The sequence below is a fragment of the Mirounga leonina genome, unplaced genomic scaffold (assembly GCF_011800145.1).
Source record: "Mirounga leonina isolate KUSES-001 unplaced genomic scaffold, KU_Mleo_1.0 Mir_151, whole genome shotgun sequence".
In the NCBI taxonomy this organism is placed as follows: Eukaryota; Metazoa; Chordata; class Mammalia; order Carnivora; family Phocidae; genus Mirounga; species Mirounga leonina.
Window position 1 is genome coordinate 83,305,190 of NW_023270377.1, and position 22,995 is coordinate 83,328,184.

General features: G+C 35.5%; 1 long non-coding RNA gene across 1 annotated transcript in view; it reads left to right on the plus strand.

Moving 5' to 3' along the window:
• The first annotated feature begins 12,837 nt into the window (after positions 1–12,837).
• The window catches only part of LOC118012473, a 15,905-nt gene continuing 5,747 nt past the window's right edge, over positions 12,838–22,995 (plus strand). The window contains exons 1-2 of the long non-coding RNA XR_004679718.1: positions 12,838–13,077; positions 13,460–13,736. This is a non-coding gene — a long non-coding RNA (uncharacterized LOC118012473). The remainder of the gene's footprint in view (positions 13,078–13,459; positions 13,737–22,995) is intronic.

A 22,995-nucleotide genomic window follows, 5' to 3' on the forward strand; every position in this document is an offset into this window, starting at 1 on the left:
AACTGTGGGTGAGCTACAGAATCCAGAGATAAAGGCAGTTAAAATAGATTTAACCACCTGTGAGGTATAATAATCATGCTGAAATGTGTGGCCTGGAGTGTTTTCATTGCTATTATAAAAAGAAATGTATACATAAAAGTAAGGGAAGCATTCAGATATGACCATTAGTAAATAATTATCACATAATTGACAGTAGATAAGGAATCATTTAGTAATCTAATGTTACCCAACATTTAAAAACAAATCCAAAATTATCTCTTAGAAAATGCATGAATTTATCAATCATATGCATATAAGGATGCTATTATCTCAATAACACATTCTCAGTATTAGAAGTAAAGGATCTAGAGAGACCATTGGGCCCAGAGAGGACCCGTATCTGAATCATTCAAAGGTATGTCATGCAGAATATAAGACTTGTACAAAGATCAAACTTTATGTATTTCTACATTTTATTTTAAAAATCATATTCTACATAATTATTATTACATAAATTTAATCTGTTGATACTCACTCATCAAATATAATTTTATGCCAGATACACCCATATTCTAAAAATACTATATTCAGCCTTGAACAATATTCCTTGACTAACAAATATTTATTGAAAACATATAGTATACTACTATAAGATGAATGGTGCTTTGAAAGACACTAGCCTAGAATCTGAAGGTATATCTCCGCACCTAGCTAGTTCTGGGTATTCAAAACCTAAATTTGTTGTAATTTGGTTTTCTCATGTGTAAAATAAATCAATCCCACACATCTCATAGGGTTATTTTGAAAATTAAATTAAATGAAAAAATGTAAGTGAAACTATCCTGTAAACTGTGAAATAAATCACAAAATTGGCCAAATCAGTTATTTGGCATCGATTTACATGAAAAATATCATTGCCTAATTTTTAAAACATTTTTTAAACATCTATTTTGGCAAGCATAAACCCAAATATATTCTCAGTAAGACAAAATGATTACTATTTATAAAAAATATTAAAATTTATAGTTTTAATTCATATTAGTAGGGAAGAGTGTCTTTGAATCAGGTAATTCAAGCCAAAATGTGTCTTGAGTATCCTTGAATACCTACTACTACAAATATCTTATATGACCACAATAGTATGGATATTTTCTTAACTTTTCCAATTTTCTTTTGTTTACATCATATCAAAATGATCAGTTGTTTCTCTCATTACACACAACTAGGAATAATAAATTAATTTACCCTCTGGCAACTGATGACATAATTTTTATGAGACTCCATAATTCTAGGTTACTAAACAGAGTTGTGAAATCTTCTCCAGGGCTCTCTTCAGTTTCTTATTTTCTATGAAAAAAAATAAACTTTCCTGTGTAATTGATAAGATATGACTAAGCTGACTCAATCTTGAGAACAATTAAAATTTAGAATTTCCAAGTGCCTTTCCAGATACCGTCTTCTGAAAAAAAGACATAGATGACCAAGAACTATGGGCAAATGACAGTGTTTGTAAAGAAAAATTAAGCAGTTAGAATCATCTGCAAAACTCATGTGAATGCATTTAAGATACACAAGTGTTAAAACTCTGAAGAGTATTTATTAATTCACTCAACAGATATTTGAAGGTTTTCATGCATCAAGCCATGTGCTAGGAGCGGTGGGAATATAAAGGTAAATCTTATCCAGACCATGCATGTAAGGAATATGGGTTGAATATACAGCCAAGAAAGACACATCAGATACAGATAGATGTGATAAAAATACAGATTCAAATATAGCTCTATGTGAGAACTATACTATAAGATAGAAATTGGTGTGCCACAAAACATGTACAAATATAAAAATTTCATAAGTGATGACTTAAGTAAAACAATCAGGGAAAATGTCTTGGGTCAGCATGGCACCACTGAACATAACAATGGGAAAGAAGGCTTATTAGACCTAGGACCAGTGACAGCAAAGACTCGAGAGTGGGAAACTATGGCTTGAGTCAGGACAATAATGAGGCCATTTGACTAGAATAAGGGAGCCTAAAAGTCATCATTTGGAGATAAGCTTGTAAATAAAGTGGAACCATATTATAGGAGGGCATTGAGTATCAAGTTAAGGATATTTGGCTAATATCTGGTAAATTTTTTGAAACTGTTAAGAAGGGACATGTCATTGTACATTGTAGGTAAGTTTCATTGGGAATATTAAATTGGCAAATGTTCACAAAAGGAATTAAAATGAGGAGAGGCTAAAGAAGGGAAGAATAGGAACTACCGTAGCAGCAAGAGGCAATGTAAATGACAAGTGGGAAGTTAAAGAGGCCCACACTTAGCTACAAGAATGAGAGAGAGAAAGAATGTTGTAAAGACATTTTAGAGACACGATTGGCAAGCAAAAGTAACCATGTGGATTTAGAGTTAGAAATTCTATTTTTTTTTCCCTTTGGCAAGTATTATCTGGCATTTATCCTGTAAATTTCCATGTCTGCTAGAGCTATTGGGGTAGAAGTATAAGGAGGAGAGAAGGAAGGATGGTGATTTACCTATTCTTCTCCATCTTCTTAAGCAGTATTTGATAGGGTGTACAACCCCAGAATGTCATGTGTTCATAGTCCATTTAATTTTCCATCTATAAACTGACTACTGACTATACTCCCCCTCTCCTTGATTTAAAAATATCTGCTGATGAGCTGGTGTTCTAGAATCCCCAGAAAATGAATAGAGGGGTTCCCACAGCTCAGGTTAAAACACAGGAGTTTGCAATAGCACCAATAAGAATTTAAATGACTTTCTTTTTTTGAGAGAGAGAGAGAGGAAGGGCAAAGGGAGAGGAAGAGAGAGAATCTTAAGCAGGCTCCACACCCAGTGCAGAGCCCAACATGGGGCTGGAGCTCACAAGCCTGAGATTATGACCTGAGTTAAAATCACAAGTTGGACACTTAACCAACTGAGTCATCCAGGCGCCCCTAAATGACACATTTTAAAGTATATTGTCATGTTTACATTTTAAACTGAATAATGAGTTGAGAACAATGCAAGGCTAAACAAACAAAAGTCACCAAGTCAATGAGAGGAAAAGAAAAAAAATAATATGAAACCCCACAACAGTCACTAAATTTGGCTAAGTTTCAAATTAACTTCATTATATCAGTGCCCCGGTGCCCTGCATGTGTGCTATCCGCCATGTTTCCAACTCACGTTTCAAAACGTTTGGTTCCTTCTTCTGCTTGATACTCAGTCTAACTCTTTCGTGTGCTCTAATTTCCTACCACTTATCTCCCACTCTGCACTTAGTAATTCTTCAGACTGGGATTGAGCTATCATTTCCACATTTGTACTTATTCCCCATGTATTCCCTTTCGAGTGACTCATTCCAGATAGGGCTATGAACACCTGAGCACAAACAGCATCAGTGGTTTTCACCAGTGATGTAATGATCAAGGTGCCAAATGCATGGTCAGTGTCTCCTAAGGTCTAACAGTCTTGATGTCTTCCAGGTCCTCTATCCTCTCAGGTCCTTATGTCAGAGGGTTTTCATTTTTTTTTTCTTGGGAAATATTTCGAGTTCATGGTATTTTAAAGCTATCCCTGGGTTCAGAGAAGACTAGTAAAGTCTAAAAGATATACTGGCACTCCAGCATAATAAGGAAATTAGTCATCCAGATTGATACATGAAAACTATATCTAAAAATTAAGAGGGGAAATGTGGAGGGGCAGAAAAGGGTAGGGATAGGCATGGTGGACAGGAGAGAATTGTATTCTATTAAATCTTTCCTAACAGCGCATCTTGTTTGGATCATGTGATTTGAGCAGAATTTGGGGGTCAGTTTTTGTTCTCTTCTCTCCCATTTTTAGGATCGGTTTGCCCAACATTATGACACACATGTTCTCAGTTACCATAATAGACTACATATGTAACGTTAACTACATCATTTCAGAGCTCCATTTGCAGATTCTACATTTTATTTGACTCAAACTCCCCCCACCCCAAAGGAGACAGCCTGTTAATCCCCATCCTCTGTGGGAAGTTTAAGCTATGGCTGGCAGAAAGTGAGAAAAAAAGGCTCTGTGCTCCAGTTGCCATGTTAGCTGCGACACACGCACATAATACATTTGATCTCCAGTGTTGTTCTTCATGAATTCATTTTGGAATTCATAATGCCACACTTCAGCATCATCTTAGGGAAGCTCAGAGCAGATTTTTCTAGATGTGCAATGCACTCTCTTTTACAGTGGCATTTACAGCTGTAGTGAACAGGGGCATCTAAATTCGTACTTTTTAGGCTGAATCTTAAACTTCTGATAAGCCTTGCCTGGAAACCCAGGCTCAGAACTTGTCACAGAGAATTGGTGTCTCAAAGCACTGAGAGGAATGATTAAAAGAGATTGATTCTTTCCCTCTACATATCTGATGTAAAATCTAGGTATAACAAGAAAACAGGAAAGTTTAAATCACTCGAATGAATAGAGGCAGAAACTCATTCATGGAAAACACCACATTATAATTGCATATAGATACTTTCTAGCTATGTTAAAATTACACATATCTTTCTTGGTGAGAGTAGAGAGTCAATGAAAACAACTGCTTCTTTCTGTATAAAATTTGATAAAAAATTGTGGTTAAAGAGACATGAATCAGGAAAAGGGAATATCAAAGCAAAATGATTACTGCAGCTATGACTCTCACATTAAAACTTCGGCATTTGGGGGGTGCCTGGGTGGCTCCGTAGGTTAAGCGCCCGACTCTTGATTTCAGCTCAGGTCATGATCTCAGGGTCATGGGATTGAGCCCAGCATGGAGCCCAGCATCAGGCTCCAGGCTCACTGGGGAGTCTGCTCCCAGTGGAGAGTCTGCCTGAGATTCTCTCCCTCTCCCTTCCCCCGCCCACTCTCTCTCTGTTTCTGAAATAAATAACTAAATCTAAAAAAAAAACAAAAAACAAAAAAACAAAAACCACGGCCCTTTGCATTTTGGTACTTTAGAAAGATATTTAATTTACCAAATAATCTTAATTTAGCTATTTTTATTAGGGCTTTGTCCCAGAGTGGGGGGGAAATGCTTCATTTACAACTTCTAAGAAAATTTATACAAAAATGGGAAGAGTATAAAGAAAAATTATTCAAAAGAGATTTGCTCCTCCAACCAGGGACAGCTATGTATATAGTTTATGCATATGAACACTTCAGTGGAATTAACGCTTTCATATGACAACAATATTTCAGATGTAAGTGCAGTTTTGTAAGAAAAAACTTTTTCATAAGACAATGCTTGCATGTTTTTTCTCTAAAAACTTATAAAAGGATCATCAATTATTTCCATCTTCCTTTAATCTTTTCTTCCAAGTTCACCTTTAGAAATTCTTTCAAAGTACAAAAATGACTGCTTTCTTTTCAAGTAGAACTGTTATAATTTCTAAGTTAAAAAATACTCTATTAATATGTAATTGTAATTTGATATAACATACTGAAAAATCTACACTTTCTCCACCTACTTTTGCTTATTTCTTATAAGACTCAACAAAGAAATCATTACATTAAACAGTATGGTTTATGAGACCTTGAGAAACAAAAACTAATTTTTTTAAAGTTACAAATGTTACAATAGACACATAAAGAATACTTTTCCTTTAAAAGTGACAATAAGTGATATATAAAAACACTGAAGACAGCCTTTAAAATTTTAAACATGAGCAAAATTAAATAGTAACTTTCCAAGGAAAAATAAAAACTAGAAAACATGATTGTAAAATATCAAATTAAAAACACTAATGAAAGTACTGAAAAATTATTTGAAGTTTATTGGATTATTTTTACTTTCAAATTTGTTTGTGTATACAAACAAGAAAAGTAATATAAATATATACACAAAGTCACAGTTGTCGTAAGTTAACTTTCCTCTTGAAATGTATGTATAACTCTAATTTATAATATCTGATCAATTTCATGTGCACCAAGAAACTCTTATATTAAAGATCATATTATACTCTTTATTTTCCAATGCTGCTTGGAGATTGATAGAATTCCATACTGCACTATCCATACCTTAGATCTATCACTCTTATCTATCACTCTGCATTTCATATCAAATTGATTTTGACACATCACATCTGAATAAAACAGTGGTAGAACATGCATACTCATTTACACTTCAATATTAGTTGTTACACTTTTTATGCACTAAATAAATGTACATAATTGGTAAAATGCAAGGGAATCAAGTCAAATTAGCCAAATATGCATTCCAAAAAAAAAAAAGTACTTCCATAGCTAATGCATTATATATCAAGATATATATAGTAAGGTATATGCTAAATACTGGTATAGAAAGATTTTACATCTTTGTGTAAAATCATTTAAACAAATATCCTCCATAACCTAGTAAAGCAGAATAAACTTTCATTGAGATTAGGTGGGCATTCAGAAAATACAATTTATCTTTATTCTAAGATTGAAAGAATTGATTTCCTACTTCGAGCCCATTTAGTGAGGAGGTCAGAACTGGGCACTTCTTAGAGTTCATGCAGCCCCAGCCCTTAGCAGCAAGATTCCCTTTGGGGTCAATGACTTCTAACTATTGGAAAACCTACAAGAAGGGGTAAAGAAGTAGAAGATTACAGATAATCAAGTGGCTTTCACTAGAATCTCCTTCAAAAAGAATTATGTCACTGTAGACCTTTTACCTTTTTGTTGTTCAAAATCAAGTTTCCCTGAAGAATGTTGTTAAGAAAAAAAAAAAAGCAGGGGTGAAAGGCCTAGTTGGTCACCAGTTTTCCAATACTATCAAATCACAGCAGAAAAGACTTAAACAATTAGCATATGACTTACGCAGCATAAAAGTAGTTGTAAATAGAAATTTGAAATCCCTTAGAAATATACTACATACCACAACATTTTTACCACAGTGAAAAACCTTTAATGTGGCAATAGCATTTGAGCCAAATAACTCCAGAACAGGAAAAAAAAAAAAATTGCAAGCTGACCTTCCTTAAAGGAGAGTTGTTTGTGTGTGCACACAGGTGTTGAAGACCTTAATTAAAGTCAAATACTAAGGTCCCACCCAGCTGGAGGTCAAAGGACCTCAATCCATGAAAATAGTTTTGTTTTTGAGAAATAAATGAAACTGGCCCCTGACCTTACCAATGAACATGAACCAACACACACTTTTTTTTTTTCTTTTTTAACTTTAGACAAAGCTCCCGGATCCTCCTTTAGAACTCTTCACTTTTTCTGCAATCCTAGAACAGTGTTTCTAAACCTGGCCACTGTTGACATTTTGACCCAGGTAATTCTTTGTTGTGAAGGTCCGGCCAGTGCACTCTAAGAGGTTTAGTAACCTGACCTCCACTCACTAGATGCCAGTAGCATCCCTCTGTAAATTGTGACAATTAAAAATGTCCCCATACATCGCCAAATATCCCCTGGGGGAAAATTGCCCCTGTTGAGATACGCTGTTCTAGAGAGAGGGGAATAACCTTTGTTAAAGGCAGGCCCACTGAGGAAAGCAGGAAGTAACAGCTAATAGCTTTACAGGCAAGGAAAAGATTGAGAAATGAGACACAACACTCACAACTAGTTGCAGAGCAATCTGGAGTTTTTTAGTGTAAGGACTTAATCACTATACTAAGTATGAACATCACTACAATAAATATGAATAGCAATTATTTTATTCTCCATTAACACAGAGATGCCCTACCATGAGAGCATCCCTAAGTTAGTGCTGAATAAGATAAATTATGTTCACTATGCTGATCCCAAGTTATTAAGAAATTGTTAGAGTTTCTTCAATGTACCTCATCAAAGAAAATAGAAAAATATTAATACATTTGAGGAAGATTTCTAACAAAAGGTTGAACTTTTCAAGATTCAAACTGATCAATATTTATTAGAAAAAATGCTTCTGCATAGATATATATCTTAGATTTTACAGACAATGTTCATTTGGAGTATTTCCTTTCCTTTGCAGCTGCTCCTTAATTGATGTTTCAGAAAAAAAAGACATCACCTATAAAGGTATTCCCGGTAAACCCCTTCTCTATTATGGTGTGAGCCTTGTCTGACTCACAGGTCTTGCCAAAGATGAATGCTGCCAGCCCCTGCCAGACTAGGGATTCCCATGAGAATATTAGACAGAGGTGTATATTTGGGTGAGAACTGGCCAGTTTCCAAAGGCAGGGTCAAAGAAATCTGTATTAGTCTGGGTACTCCAGGGAAACAAGGGAGGTAAGAGATAAAATGGCAATGTGTAAGTCAAAGTCTTATTTTGCAGAAAGTTTTAGAATTTGACATACCCATGGGAATAAACAAATAAATGAGCAAGCCCAATTCTAAAGTTTGGATGACAACTTGAAAGTAGATCACGGGAGTTAGAAAAGACCTAGGACAGGTGTCAATCCTTTCATCATGATGTCCTGGAGACCTCACTTCTCCCTGAGGCCATGAGGAAAGGGTTAGGATAAAGGGACTGCAGAAAGAGCAGCAGAAGGGATTAGAAGGAAGTCAATAATTACGTTCTCTGTTTAGTTTTGTCTTAAGTATTAAAATTAACCAGCAAACATTCATAGAGACAAAGTTCAGTTTGGAACCTAGCTCAATCACTAATAGCTATGCAATTTTTGGCAAGTTAGTTAACTTCTCTGATCTTTAGTTCTCATAGACGACACAAATACACAGATGAAGTAAAACCCTAATGAAATGAGCATTCACATTTGATCACCCTCCTGGTGACTGCCTGCTAGTTTTCACTTGGTTCCCTTTCCCAAATGAAGGTGGGCCCAGTAGGATTGGGATTTCAGAAGTGATTGCTTGCGATCATTTGGGACTCTCTCAGGTCAGGGTGTTGCCCCTTGTTCACAGTGTATATCTCAGTGTCTTACATTTGGTGCTTCTTTTGTGACAGAACAGACCAATTTAAAAGTATCATTTTTCATTAACTTGGCAATGATACAACCCTGTATTTTCTGTAGTTAAAGTATCTGAGTGCACTTTTGATGTTATGGCAATGTTTTACAATATTTACCTTATAGGGCAAGGCAAGGCAGGTCTAGGCTCTGTGGGTCTTGAGGCTTGTACCATTTGGAGGATCTTCTTAAAGGAAAAAATTATATATATATTAATATTATATATTATATATTATATATATGTATTATATATATACATATATATGTATAATACATATATATTATATATTATATATTATATATATGTATTATATATACATATATATATGTATAATACATATATATTTTATATATACACACACACACACACATATATATATATATATATATATATATATATATATATATATATATATTGCAAGCTCATCTTCCTTAAAGGAAAGTATTTCATGTGTGCACACAGGTGTTGAAAATCTTAAAGTCAAATACTATATATACACACAATATTTCTGAGAGGCCATTAGCAAGTATGGCAGACCATACTTTGCTCAGATTGTTGTGGATGCTTTAAGGAAATACAGTTGACGTTGGGGGCAAACTTGATATCACAAGCCAGGGAAATCTTTAACCTATTTCAGAAGAGAATCATTCCTTCTTAGGACTTCGGATTGACTGGCCATCATTAAGGCTAAATAAATATTCAGAATTAAACATTGCAGCAAATGAGAAGCTGGAAGTTCACACACACACATATACACACACATACACGCATACATACACACACACAATTAGGTATGAAAGAATGTTTATTATGTTTATTTAGAATGTTTATTTAGAATCTGAAAGAGAACTATGCATTTTTAACAAGCAATTTAAAAACAGGGCTTTCTTTGGAAGGAACCCTTGTAAATGAATAGCCCTGAAAACTTAAATTTCATTAGCTTCACAAGACATATACTTCTGGGGCTGGATGAGAATTAAAGTAGATCATGAATGGAAACACTCAATACCTGGTATTAAGACTTTCTCTTCAGCAAATGTTAACATTAGTATTCTTAGTACTGTCAAAGCAATCAATAATGATTATCTAGGGCACCTGGGTGGCTCAGTCGTTAAGCGTCTGCCTTCGGCTCAGGTCATGATCCCAGGGTCCTGGGATCGAGTCCCACATCGGGCTCCCTGCTCGGCAGGAACCCCGCTTCTCCCTCTCCCACTCCCCCTGCTTGTGTTCCTGCTCTCGCTATCTCTCTGTCAAATAAATAAATAAAATCTTTAAAAAAAAAATAATGATTATCTAGCAGCTAGTATCAAGTGACACTGGAGGGTGTGAGAGGTTTGGGGGGCTGTTGGTGATGGATCATAGCCTTCCCACATCATCTCCTTTGTCCTCTCCCTATGAGAGCTGCTCTCTGCATCCTGGCAGGTAGTAGGAAAAGATGTCATGCAGAAGTAACAAGTAAAGAGAGGCATCCCAGCCCCCTGGCTTAACTACCAGTCAACCTTGCGAAATCAGATGTCAAAGCTATGCAGGGCTAAAAAGGTAAGAAATTGACAACAGAACCATTTCATAGGGATAATAGCCATAAATATAAGTATAATACAATATAACTGGCAAAATATGCATATAAATAATTATGGAAGTACCAACAAAATGAAAGTAAGGAATTAATTCTGTCCAGTAGCATTAGAGAAGGCTTCTAGAGGAAGAGACATTTGAGTAAAATTCTAGACAGGAGGAATGACACACAAAAGGAGTTATATAGGAACAAGTGTGGGCCAAGTGAGATAAGTAGTACCCTTAACTTAGGTGGGGTGACAGGAGATGGAACTGCAGAGGTAGCTTGGACTGGAGTTTTCTACCATGTTAAGGTGTTTGGTCTAAGGGAAAAGGGAGCTAATCAGGCATTGAGTTTTATGAGCTTTGTGAGAACAGCCTTAGGGAAGTTGTGCAAGGGTCACTCATGGAGGGGTAAAGTCTACTGTGAGGGAGAGTACCCTTGTGTAAGGCTGCACAGGCCATGTACTGGACAACTCTATGGGAGTATCATCCTTATAGACTATGACAAGAACCCTCTTTGAGTTTCACATCACTCACAAGGACAGTAACCCAGATGAGAGATCATGAAGAACCCAACCAAGTCAAGTCAAGGATACGAGAAGAATGAAGACCAGATACCAGCACCAAGAAATATTTCTGAGAGGCCATTAGCAAGTATGGCAGACCATACTTTGCTCAGATTGTTGTGGATGCTTTAAGGAAATACAGTTGACGTTGGGAGCGAACTTGAAATCACAAGCCAGGGAAATCTTTAACCCATTTCAGAAGAGAATCATTCCTTCTTAGGACTTCGGATTGACTGGCCATCATTAAGGCTAAATAAATAATCAGAATTAAACACTGCAGCAAATGAGAAGCTGGAAGTTCAGGCTGTTTCACATTGAATGCTCAGGATACTTGTGAGCACTTCCCCACCCAGACACTTCTTGTTTGGAAAAACAAAAACAAGACAAAATAAACAGACGAACAAAAACATCATTTGTTTCCATTTAGAGAGAGTTCAAGAAAATAGCATTTGTCTTATTTTTCTCACCAGTTTCATTTACTACAGATTTATGGAATTCATGTTCACATTACCTTTAGGGCCCAAAGAAATCCACAAACATAATAGAATGCCAAAACACAGAAGGAAAGTATCAAGTGTCTGTGGAAAACCATTCTGCCTATTCAGTTAAAACCAGTCTTCACCTCCTTCCTCTCGATCTATTTCTAGTCACCAGTTACCTGGACTTAACTGAACTGCTAACAAAGCCCCAAAGCTATAATATGTCACTGACTTGAGATTTTCTTGTGACATTTATATCAAAATGGAATTCTCTTGTCTTTAGCCATATCACCCAGACTCAAAATAAGACTAATCTGTTTATCTCTAATCCCCAGCAAGTTCATGGTTCATGGTCTGTCATTTCTTCCTTATCAGATCAATTATCAACAACCAGAAAAGAGTGTCAACTGCTTGAAAACATTGGTCTTTTTACCTCCCTATCTTATAGCCTTTATTTTCCTATCATCACATGGCTCTCTGATATTTGAAAGACCTAATAGAGGTTGCCATTTATATTGTAACCTCCTGGGAGCTTTTCAGAGATACAGGACCTCAGGCTTTCCCCTAGACCTACAAAATCAGAATGTACATTTCCACAAGATTCCAGAGGCCTCTTGCACACAGTAGCATCTGATCTGCTTCGTGGTAAATGAAGCTACCCAGGCACAAGGCTGTTGAGCTGCTTTAGCAAAACCACCTTAAACACACACACACACACACACACAACTAATAAGCCAAAGAGAGTGTACAAGTTTTACAAACAGAAATAATTTGGCCACAGGACGGTTCAAAAAAAGGATGAAAAGATGAGCCACTCAGAAAAGGAAAAAAAGACCACCAAGAACATGGGAAAATGCAGGCTCCAATTAGAAGCATTGAAGTTTCCAAGTTTTGAGGCTGATTCCAATAATTCAACTCTTAAAGACTGCCCACAAAATACAGAGAATTTGGTTCCTTCTCCTTATTTGCATAAGTAAATACCTTCCAATGAGGGCAATATTCATCTCGTATCATATTTTAAGATGATTATAGGCAATCTCAGGTGGTTAAAGTCATTTAGCCTTCAGCCTTGTACCTTATACCCCACCTGAGGCATGCTGAGCTCCTTGGAAATGGGCTGCCTGTTGTGCCTTACTGCTTAATTATTATATTAACATACTGAAGCTTCCTTTGAATTAGCTCTTCTCTGTGAGTGTGTTTATTCTATAGAAAACCCCTTCAGTGATTTGCAATGAAGGTAATTTTTCTTGTCAGCTTACTTCAAAAATCCAGTAAGTATAAATCCAATGCAATTTGAGTTTTGCCAACATTTTGCTTCCATTTCATTCTGTTTTGTTTCCTTCACATCCTTTTCTTTTTTTTTTTTCTTTTTTCCCCCAAACCCCAAATGCAAATCTTCATTGTCTGAATGCAAAGCAGACTGCAACCTTTCTCAGAATACACAGCGCTGTTTTGCTGCTCTGGTTCCTTCGTTACTGGGCACCTTTGCCCACAGTGGGCAGAATCCAGCCTGCCTGGTAAGACTCCGTCAGGGCACACTGTGAACTTTGGCCCGCTTGGCAGAGATTTGCTCATCAACTAATTGAAAACTGACAAACGTTCATATCTGTAAGTATAAAGCAAGTGAATAAAAGCTTTTTTGGAGCATTACGCATATAAAACTGTCATCCCCAAATTCATAGTCATCTTTATACCTGCTCCCTAAATCTAAACCTGTGGGGTGCTGGCAAGAATATCTTAGAAAAAAAAAGAGAGAGAGAGAGAGAGCGAGAAATGGAGTATTCTGTGGCATGGCATTCCACGTCAACATCCACTTCTCTGGTGAGAGCCCTTACAAGTATGAAGTCCTGTTTCTAATTATTTTAGCCACACCCCCACAATGCGTCCTCCTCTTTAAAAGTTTAGCATATGGTAAGGACTAAAGTTAAAGTATAAATGTTGATTTTATTTGAGCTACATGCATACCCTCACGATTTTTTTATTGTTTAAGATTCAGGGGGAAGAACTGTCCCCCCACAGGCTGTACGTTTAACCAGAACAGGAATCAATTTTTATTCATCTTGGTAGCCTCCTCCCCCAAGTACTCGGACTGGAGATTGGTACCTCATCTTGTGCTCCACGCTGCTGAATTGTGAACCTACTACCAACTTTGCATCAAGATGTTCAAGTTTCTTTTTAGCTGTCTCTGACAGGAGAACAGCAACAAGGAAAAAGGAAAAAAAGAAAAACATCACAACAGCAAAGACCTCTACCCCCAAAGAAAGGAGGTATTTTAGCTTATTCATCTACACCTGCCACCCAAAAAATCCCTTCATAATCGTTCTGTCCTAACACTGTAAAATGTTTCCAGAAATTTCTCTCTGTAAAAATGCCTTCTAAATGAACTATAATCTTTTTAAGATCATTTATGTGTAGGTTTTTATTTTTTTTCAGTACTTTATCTTGTTTCCTTTTCTGAGCATTACAAACTCAGCCCAGCACCTCACCCACATGGGACAGTGCTTCAGATGCACGATGTCATTTTTCTGACGAAGGGTTACTGTCAAGTTAGACAAAACGACTTTGGTAATGCAAGATCTCGGGGGAGAAAGCAGAAGATAAATGAGCGGTGGCTACAGAACCACAACGTAACCTCATTTTAATCACAAGTGTTCACCCCTCAATGTGCCAGGCTGATAGGTTGGTGAGCAGACTCAGAATAGGTCAGCTCCCCACCAAGCTCAAATCAAGTGGTGGCAGCTAGAGATATGGTGGTGGAGTTTGGTGGTTACAAACACCGGCTTTGAACTCAGACAAGCCTGTGGTCCCTGGGTTATCTTGTGTGGCACTAAAAACAAAACACAAAGGATATTAAGAACAGAACCCTCAGGAAGCGTTATTCCAATAAAAGGCAATGAGAGGGGTAACAAGCATCAGGGAAAGAGGAAAAATCAGCAACGGGATTCATCATCAACCTTCATCTTCAACCTTCAGGTTTCAATTCTCCGTTAACTATTTTTTATCCCTATTTCAATGCAACTGAATAATAATTGAATGCCTACTTTCTGTTAGGCATTAAGGTCTCTGAGCTCCACACAATCTGACTGGGAAGACAGGTCAACTTAAATAAAATAACTACAGCAAAAGCGAGACAAAACTTGGCAGAGATGATATGCATAGAATGTAAAACACAAAGGTGCAGTAAATCTGACTCTAAAGGAAGGCCACATTCAAAGTGGGCCTTCAAGCAGAGGAAGAGTTTGCCAAGCAGACAAGGAAGGAAAAGGATTCCAGGGGAAAAACGAAAAACAGAGCCTGAGAAAGGTCAGGGGTGAGCGCCGTAACCCCCTGGTTCCAGGGTCAACTGTAATTAATTCACATTTAAATTTAAATAGCTACATGTGGCTGGTGGCTATCATATTGGACAGTACAGGCCTTCAATTAACATTTATTCTGTCACTTTGTTTTGGTATAGCCCTGAAACAGAATTTTTTTTTTTTTTTAATGCGATCTCGGGACAAATAAAGAGCTCTAGAGTCAAATTACTTGAATTCAAATTTAGGTTCTTCTTTTACAAGTGATTTGACCTCAGGAATTATGTTTCACTACTCTTTGCCTCGGTTTCCCCAATTGGCAAAATAAAAGTACTTACCCCTATAGGACTGTGGGGAGGAATAGTGCCTGACATATAATATTTGTGGTACATGTTGGCCGTAATTACGATTTGTGAACATATCGTCTCTAACACCATGCTACTGTTTGTGAATATATGCAATCTCCAATATCAGGTATTACTTAGTTTAATGTGAATAAACACATAAAATGAATCTTCACAATCCTCTAACAAAAAATAATGTAGTCAGTATCACTAGTCCATTTCCTACACGGCAGCTTCACAAGAAGCTTTTTCTTTGAAAACAGACAAGCCATTAGCTGGAACATCTTTTTCTTCCCCCAGTTTCACATCAAAGTTTTGCGGGGCTTTTTTTGCAATATTTCAATCATAACTTTGATGATCATTCTCATGAAAAAGACCAGGACAGTGGCGTTAACTAAATGTGTAAAGTTTGCGAGTGTTCATCCAAAGCTATTGTTACTTGAAAGATGAGAATAATACGGCCTCGCTCCTAAGGAAAATAAATGTTTCCATCCCCTACCTGTGAGTACGAAGATATTTTATTTGCCCAGGCTACACCATAAACTGTATTAGTCTCCTCTGGGGGAATAAGTGTAGTTTAGTTGCTGACATTAAAAGTAAAGCAGTCTTTTCATTTAATATAGACTGAGATAAATTCAGATTAAATATATATTGTGTAAATAAAAATGGTTATAACATTTATTACAAGAACAGCACACAAGACTATGACTTTTCTGCACTTCTACCATCACACACAAATATGAGATTTTAAATCGGGGACTCAATTGAACATGATACAGCATATTTGAGTTATACATCTTCCTTTTCACAATATATTATTGATCTACTCTCACTATAGTTTATTTTCTTCCTCAGGGGAGACTAAGAACTTCCTTATCAATTTGTTCAAAGTTTTAATGACTACCATAGCTTTGTCTGACTTTAATATAACATAATATATTCTAACACATCAATCCATAGTATCCTGCCCATCCCTGTTCTAAATATCACTCCTCTTCATAATATGATTCAATTTAAGGAATCTTTCCAAAGATTGATCTAAATAAATAGCAGGTAGGTTTCAGGCAAACAAATGAATTTGCATTGCTTTATATTTATCATAAATTTTTCTCTTAATTACCAAGGTACCTTGTTCAGAAACACAAAAACAGCATTATAAATTAATTGGCACTGTTCCTGCTGATTCTTTAGAACTTTTGTGGAATGTAAAAGCCAAAAGTAAAAACAGCCTGCAGAACCCAACCAGAGCACACATTATATTTAAACACTAAAGTCTACAAACATGTCATAGGATTATTTGTGGAATACATTTTGAACCACCAAAATCTTGTCATTGATAGGTGGGACCCTATTTATTTTCAAATTCAAGGTCAAAAAAACCCTGCTCCCTTCTGTTTCTTTTGTTGTATATGACCCAAACAGACAAAAACCCATATTCTCTTGAAAGCAATTAAAGGACATACTTTTCCTCCCATTGGAGAATAATAAAATTGTAATATTACTAAAATGTAACAACATATTTTCAAAAATGGGGAAGGTCACGGACATGAAATAAATGTAGTCTCATCGCATAAATATTACAAAATCCAGCATTCACTGTAAAAAATTTAAGTCCATTTATTATTAACCAAAAGCAAAGGTAACACATTTTTACTTAACTACTTGTAACTCTATAAAAAGGCTCTCTTCTTAAATTATTACTTCCAAATAATTGATAATTTTGTAATATTTCTTTTTGTTTGTTTTTTTATGGATACTTTATTTTTTTTATTTTATTTTATTATGTTATGCTAATCACCATACATTACATCATTAGTTTTTGATGTAGTGTTCCATGATTCATTGTTTACGTATAACACCCAGCGCTCCATTCTATATGTGCCCTCTTTAATACCCATCACCAGGCTAGCCCATCCCCCCACCCCCTCCCCTCTAGAACTCTCAGTTTGTTTCTCAGAGTCCATAGTCTCTCATGGTTCGTCTCCTTGTCCGATTCCACCCCCCTTCATTTTTCCCTTCCTACTATCTTTTCTTTTTTTTTTTTAACATATAATGTATTATTTGTTTCAGAGGTACAGGTCTGTGATTCAACAGTCTTACACAATTCACAGCGCTCACCATACTACATGTGCTATGGTGATAATTTTGTAATATTTCTAAGTGGAAGCAAGGTAGCATCAAAGAAAATAGTAAAAGTTCATAATTTCTGAGCATAAATCTAAAATAGCAAAGTGTCTAAATTTTATTAAGTAAATCCATAGTAGTTTGTGGAAAAAAATGAACTTAAATGTAATTCCTACAGAGCATGTGATATAAATACTAAATTAGTTTCCTAAACTTAATGCTAAAGTTCATTTTAAATGTATAAATTCTTCAGTATGTATTATTTAGGTTTTCGTCAAATCATTTTAATTATATATAATATCATTATTTTAAAAAATTGAACTTTTTCATTATTAGACATTAAAGTATCTGTTAATTCTTTTACTGAAATCTCTGCTAAAGCAAGTTGTTTTTATTCTTGGTGAACTAACAACAGCCTGAAGGAATTAGAGCTGAAAAGAAAAGTGAAGAAAAACAAAAATATTTTGTTTGACCAAGTAAAAAGCACCAAAAGTGGTTTGGTTTAAATGATGTACTAATTCGTAAACTAGGTCTAATTCTTCCTGATTTAAACAGCTGGGATTTTTTTTTTTTTTCCCTGAGTAGCTGAGGAATCAGCTTAAATCCCTCTAATGCATACATCGTATCTTCAACATGCCTTTTTTGGCAATACTAGTGTATTTTTACAAAAGGAATATAGGAAAACAGAATGCTAGTTACACGAAAAAAAATTATACCATGGATGCTTTGTATAACATGTGTCCATGCATTAGAAGTGAGTATATGGGCAACATTCCAATGAAACTAAGAAGCAAATCGTAATCTCTTTTCTGAATTGAGGACTGGGGCCCCTGGTCTCATTCTTGATTGACACATCTGAACCTGCTGAAACAAGAAAGAGTCGATTGGTAGATTTCTCAGCTGCAGTTCATGGTAGCTGACCCAACTGACCATTGGTTGGTCAATAATTGAGCTATCACATTGACTATAAGGAGAAATTATGGATTATTTTCCCCTGAAAAGTATAAAAATTGGAAGCTACGTTATAAAAATATATATTAAATATCTATCTATCTAGATATATATATATATATGACCGTATATATATTTGCTCATAGCATAGGTTGTTAGAAGCAGGAGTATATAATATAGGATATTTCATATTTCATATTATCTGCTCCTTTAGTATTGTTGAGCCTTTGCCTAGCTCCTTGGTCAACATGTGATTTCTGGTTCAATGACAAAGCACCACCAACCAATCCCACAAACTGAATGACATTCTACCACCTAACCCGGATCCTCTGCTACTCAGAAATATTCCCATTCATCTCTTCTGCACTGCCTATAACAGTCCCATGTAGCTGTTCTGTCCCATCTGTCTTAAATCTTCAAACCCCTTCAATTCACTTCATTCTCCTTACTGTGACTCTAGTCTTTCTTTCCTGAGAAGAATAAGCCTATACAATATGTGCCCTTAAATTCCCTTTCCTCCACCTCAAAACTATCACAGTGTCATTTTTTCTCCTCTGGACTCCATGTCTGCAGCTTTAAGGGGAAAAGCATAAAATATTTTTTCTCAAAATTCAGTTCTGTCTCTTGTGCTTTTTATCCATCTAATCCCACATCTTCTATTCATTCAATCATTCATTCATCCAATCAGTTGCTTACTAGGTCAGTCAACAAATACTTACTAGGTACATATGTAGTACAGCAGTTTGAAGCCAGTGGGTTCTTCTTTTTTTTTTTTTAAGATTTTATTTATTTATTTGAGAAAGAGAGAGAGAGAGTGGAGGGAGAGGGACAAGCAGACTCCCTGTTGAGCAGGAAGCCTGACATGGGGCCCCATTCCAGGACCCCTCGAGATCATGACCTGGGCTGAAGTCAGACACTTAATGGACTGAGCTACCCAGGTGTCCCCAGAGGTGGGTCCTAATACCTCTTCTATCATTTTCTAGCTACACCAGTGCAGGCAAGCTTCTTAATCTCTCTGGCATTCAGTTTTGCTCAGCTATAAAATGAGTAATAACTTCATCATGTACTAGCATGAAGATGAAATGAGAAATGGCAGATTAAACATTTAATACTATACTTAGCACATAATAATCTTTGTGGCAAGCAAAATGCTAGTTTCTGTGGGTTTATAGTTGAAACACGTGGCTCTAATCCTTGAGGATGATTTTTTTGATATATATGTGTCTATATGTCTGCGTGTGTATGAATATATACACACATACATACATTCATACATATAAAACCTCCTCACAGTTTGAGTAGTGCAATATAGTATGGAATACATAAGTGGAATAGACAAGTGGCATAACTATTACAATTGAAAAGTAACATTTATCCCTATTTGAAGACTGTACACCTGGCAAATTCAGAGGAATCAACTTTAAGTTATAATTAGTAAAGATCTAAGCTGAGATGCCAAGTACAAATAAATTTACAAAAGTTTATAGTGTTTCTATATTATTTAATGCCCACTTAGAGATGAAAAGGATTTTATTTATGATTACTAGAAAAATATAAAATACATAGGAAAAAATTTGACATGAAAAACAGACCTATATAAAGAAAACAATCAAATTTCGCCAAAGGATATAAAAGTTTGCAATAAATTGAAAGATAGCCCCCTTTCCTGGGTATTATAATAGCTAGAATATCCTGAGGTCAGAACAAAATCCCAATGTGATTTGTTTTATACTTAAAAGATAAATTCAAAAATGTATCTGAAAAGATAAATAACGCAGGAGTGAAATTGGAAATTTGAAAAATGCAGACATATGATGGGAAACTTTTCTTACTAGATATTAAGAGGTATTTTAGAAGTATGATAATTAAAATAACATGGAACTATCCCCCAAATCATCGGACAGGAAATGGAATAGAACAGATATTTCAGGAGCAAGTCATAATTCATAGGCAAACATTTAGGATACAAGAAAGGACCTAATCCGTCAATGGAGAAAAATATAATTTAATAATTATTTCACTATCTGGGACTTTTTAAACTAAATTATATATTTATCTCATCAATAAAATTGACCATAAAATATTTTTTAATTCTTACATCGACTATCTCATATCAAATAACACAGAAGGTAAGAAATAAGATGTAAAAATATTTTATACATATCAATTGTGGTCCTAGAATATGAATGCTTCATGCAAATCAATAAGCAAAACCTAAGACCAAATTACAGGAACAATCAAGTAACAAAAAGAATACAAAGTGCTAATAAGCTTGTGTAAAACAATGTATAATCTTACTTATCACAAAGGAAAATGAACTGTAAGATACCCTCTCTGCCTGTCAAAATTAGAATGAAATAGGAGTAATACAAGATTCCATGTTTGTTATGGTAAAGCCAAACTAACACACTATTGTTTGGAGAGTAAATTGGTACACGTACCATTTTATTTGTTCATTCATCTATCCATTCAACAAATATTTTGTGAGCATTTACTCTTTATAAGGAACTATTTTTAGTAGTTGAGAAGTTTTTAAATATTTCCTTTTTCTATTGTAGGGATTACATCTATTAAGTCAATCCTAAAGAGATAAGCAATGATGAGCAGAAGCGTACCTGTAAAAGATATTTATTATAGTTTTAATAGCAAACATTTTAGACACATATTTAGACATGATTTTCAAAAGCCAACAATAAAAAAGATTACATGAATGCTGATATCTCCATATAGTTGCCTGAATACTCTTTAGGCAAAGTCAACATTTTTAAAATGTGAAGGGCTTCAGGGGTGATTGATGGGAGTAAAAGTTGCATATAGTATGAGCACAACTTTGTGATACAACAAAGATTAAGAGAGGTTGTCACTGGAGGTTGTCACTCTCCCTATTGCTTATAATAATAAGCATGTACTAGTTTCAACATTAAAAGAAATACTATTCATTTTTAAATTCAACAGAATAATAAGGAGAGAAGATAATTATTTTCATCTAAAACTATGAGAGGGCATCCAAGGCACCTTTCAGACTTTGCTCCACCATTATCTCTTCTCTCTTGCATTTTTATCTTTCCTTGGCCCACTAGTGAGCTCCAATCTCTCCTATTTAGAAATTATGTCCTCCTTTTCCTTTGAGCTAGCCTCTATCTTCCCCACCTGCTATTATTGCCAAATTTCTTGAAAAAGCAGTCAGTATTTCTTTTCTCACTTTGTTTCCACCCATATATCCTTTTCAAAATGTTTCCCACTCCAATATATTTACTGACCCAGCTCTATCTCAGATCACTGGTAAGTATTCCAAATTCAGTTTTCTCCATCCTTGCCATAATTCTTCCTCTATATACATTGTTTGATTTTTTATTTTCTCCTGATAGTCTTCTCATCAGTACTTATTGGTTTTTCTTTCTCTTCCCACTCTTTAAATAGATGCCTTTCTCAATATTTCATCCTGAACCTTGTTCTCTTCTCAATTTCCTTCCTCAAAAGTCATATCCAATTTCACATATTCAGTTATCACATCTATGCATCTAACTCATAAATCTCCAGTTTTCAATTTTCCCTTGAACCATGTCTCCCCTTCTTCTCAGCTGCGTGCTAAGGGTTGCTACCTGGATATTCTTCAAACATCTCAAGCTCAACACATCTAAAATCAAAATATTCACCCTGCCCTTAAAATGTATTTCTACACATGACTTCTCTATTTCTATTTACTGTCTCACAATTTTATGCATACTGAGCTCGAAATCTTAGACTACATCTTTGTCTTATTCCTCCTCACTGAATTAGTTGTCCATGGTATACCTTTTTTTTTTTTGCTTGCTTTTTAAATAACATTTCTTTTCCTTTTTCATTCTTTTCAACTCCAATTTAACTACTCTTACCTTAGTGTAACTTGGTCTTCTTCCATAGGAATAATACCCTGGTCATTAGTCTTAACTTCTTCCACACTCTCCTGCTGCACAACACGTGGCCAAATTTATCTTCTGACAGTACTGCTGTGATTTTATCAGAACCTACTCAAATGGCTTCCAACCATCTCTTAAAGTAAATGTTCTTTACCTTGGCATTCAAGAATCTTTTCAATACAGACCTCACCTTCTTTTTTTCTCTACTACTGTACAGATTTTCTATGCTTTGACATGCACCACCTTCTATGTATGAGTTGCCCTTTCTGAAACCAGTAACACCTGTCCTAAAGGATCAGCACAATATAACCATAATAGCACAGTCCTCCCCAGCTATCCGCACTGGCTCCTTATTTTAATCACTCTTATGGCAACTACTGACTTCTATTTGCTATTATTCATGAAAATGCCTTTCTTCCAAGCTACACTGTAAGGTCCTTGAAGACAAAAATTGTATTAAATTTACTTAAAATACACCACACCACCTGACACAGTGTCTTGCATATAGCAAACACTCAAATACTGAGGTACAAATTCAAACATTTACAAGCAGCAAACTACAAGTGCCGTGCACTTTCTGGTCATTCCTGAACAGAAATACTATGTATTTCTGTTAGCAATATGATTTGTTGGTCTCCTCTATAAATTCTTAGGAAAAAGAGTCCTACCTGGCCTTTAATAACAGATAATCCATTGTTTAAGTCATGGAAACCTATACAAAAAGCAATTTTAGCAGGTGTTATATTCCTTTACCAGTTGCTTTTTTTTTTTTTTTAAGGAGGAGGTATATAATTAAAAAAAAAAAGAGCATACTGTTACATTATGATTTGTCAGGGATTATTCCATAATTAAATCGTGATTATTAGGGTGACCACTAGGGTTAAAGTTATTTCTTGATCCAATTAAATCTTTGCA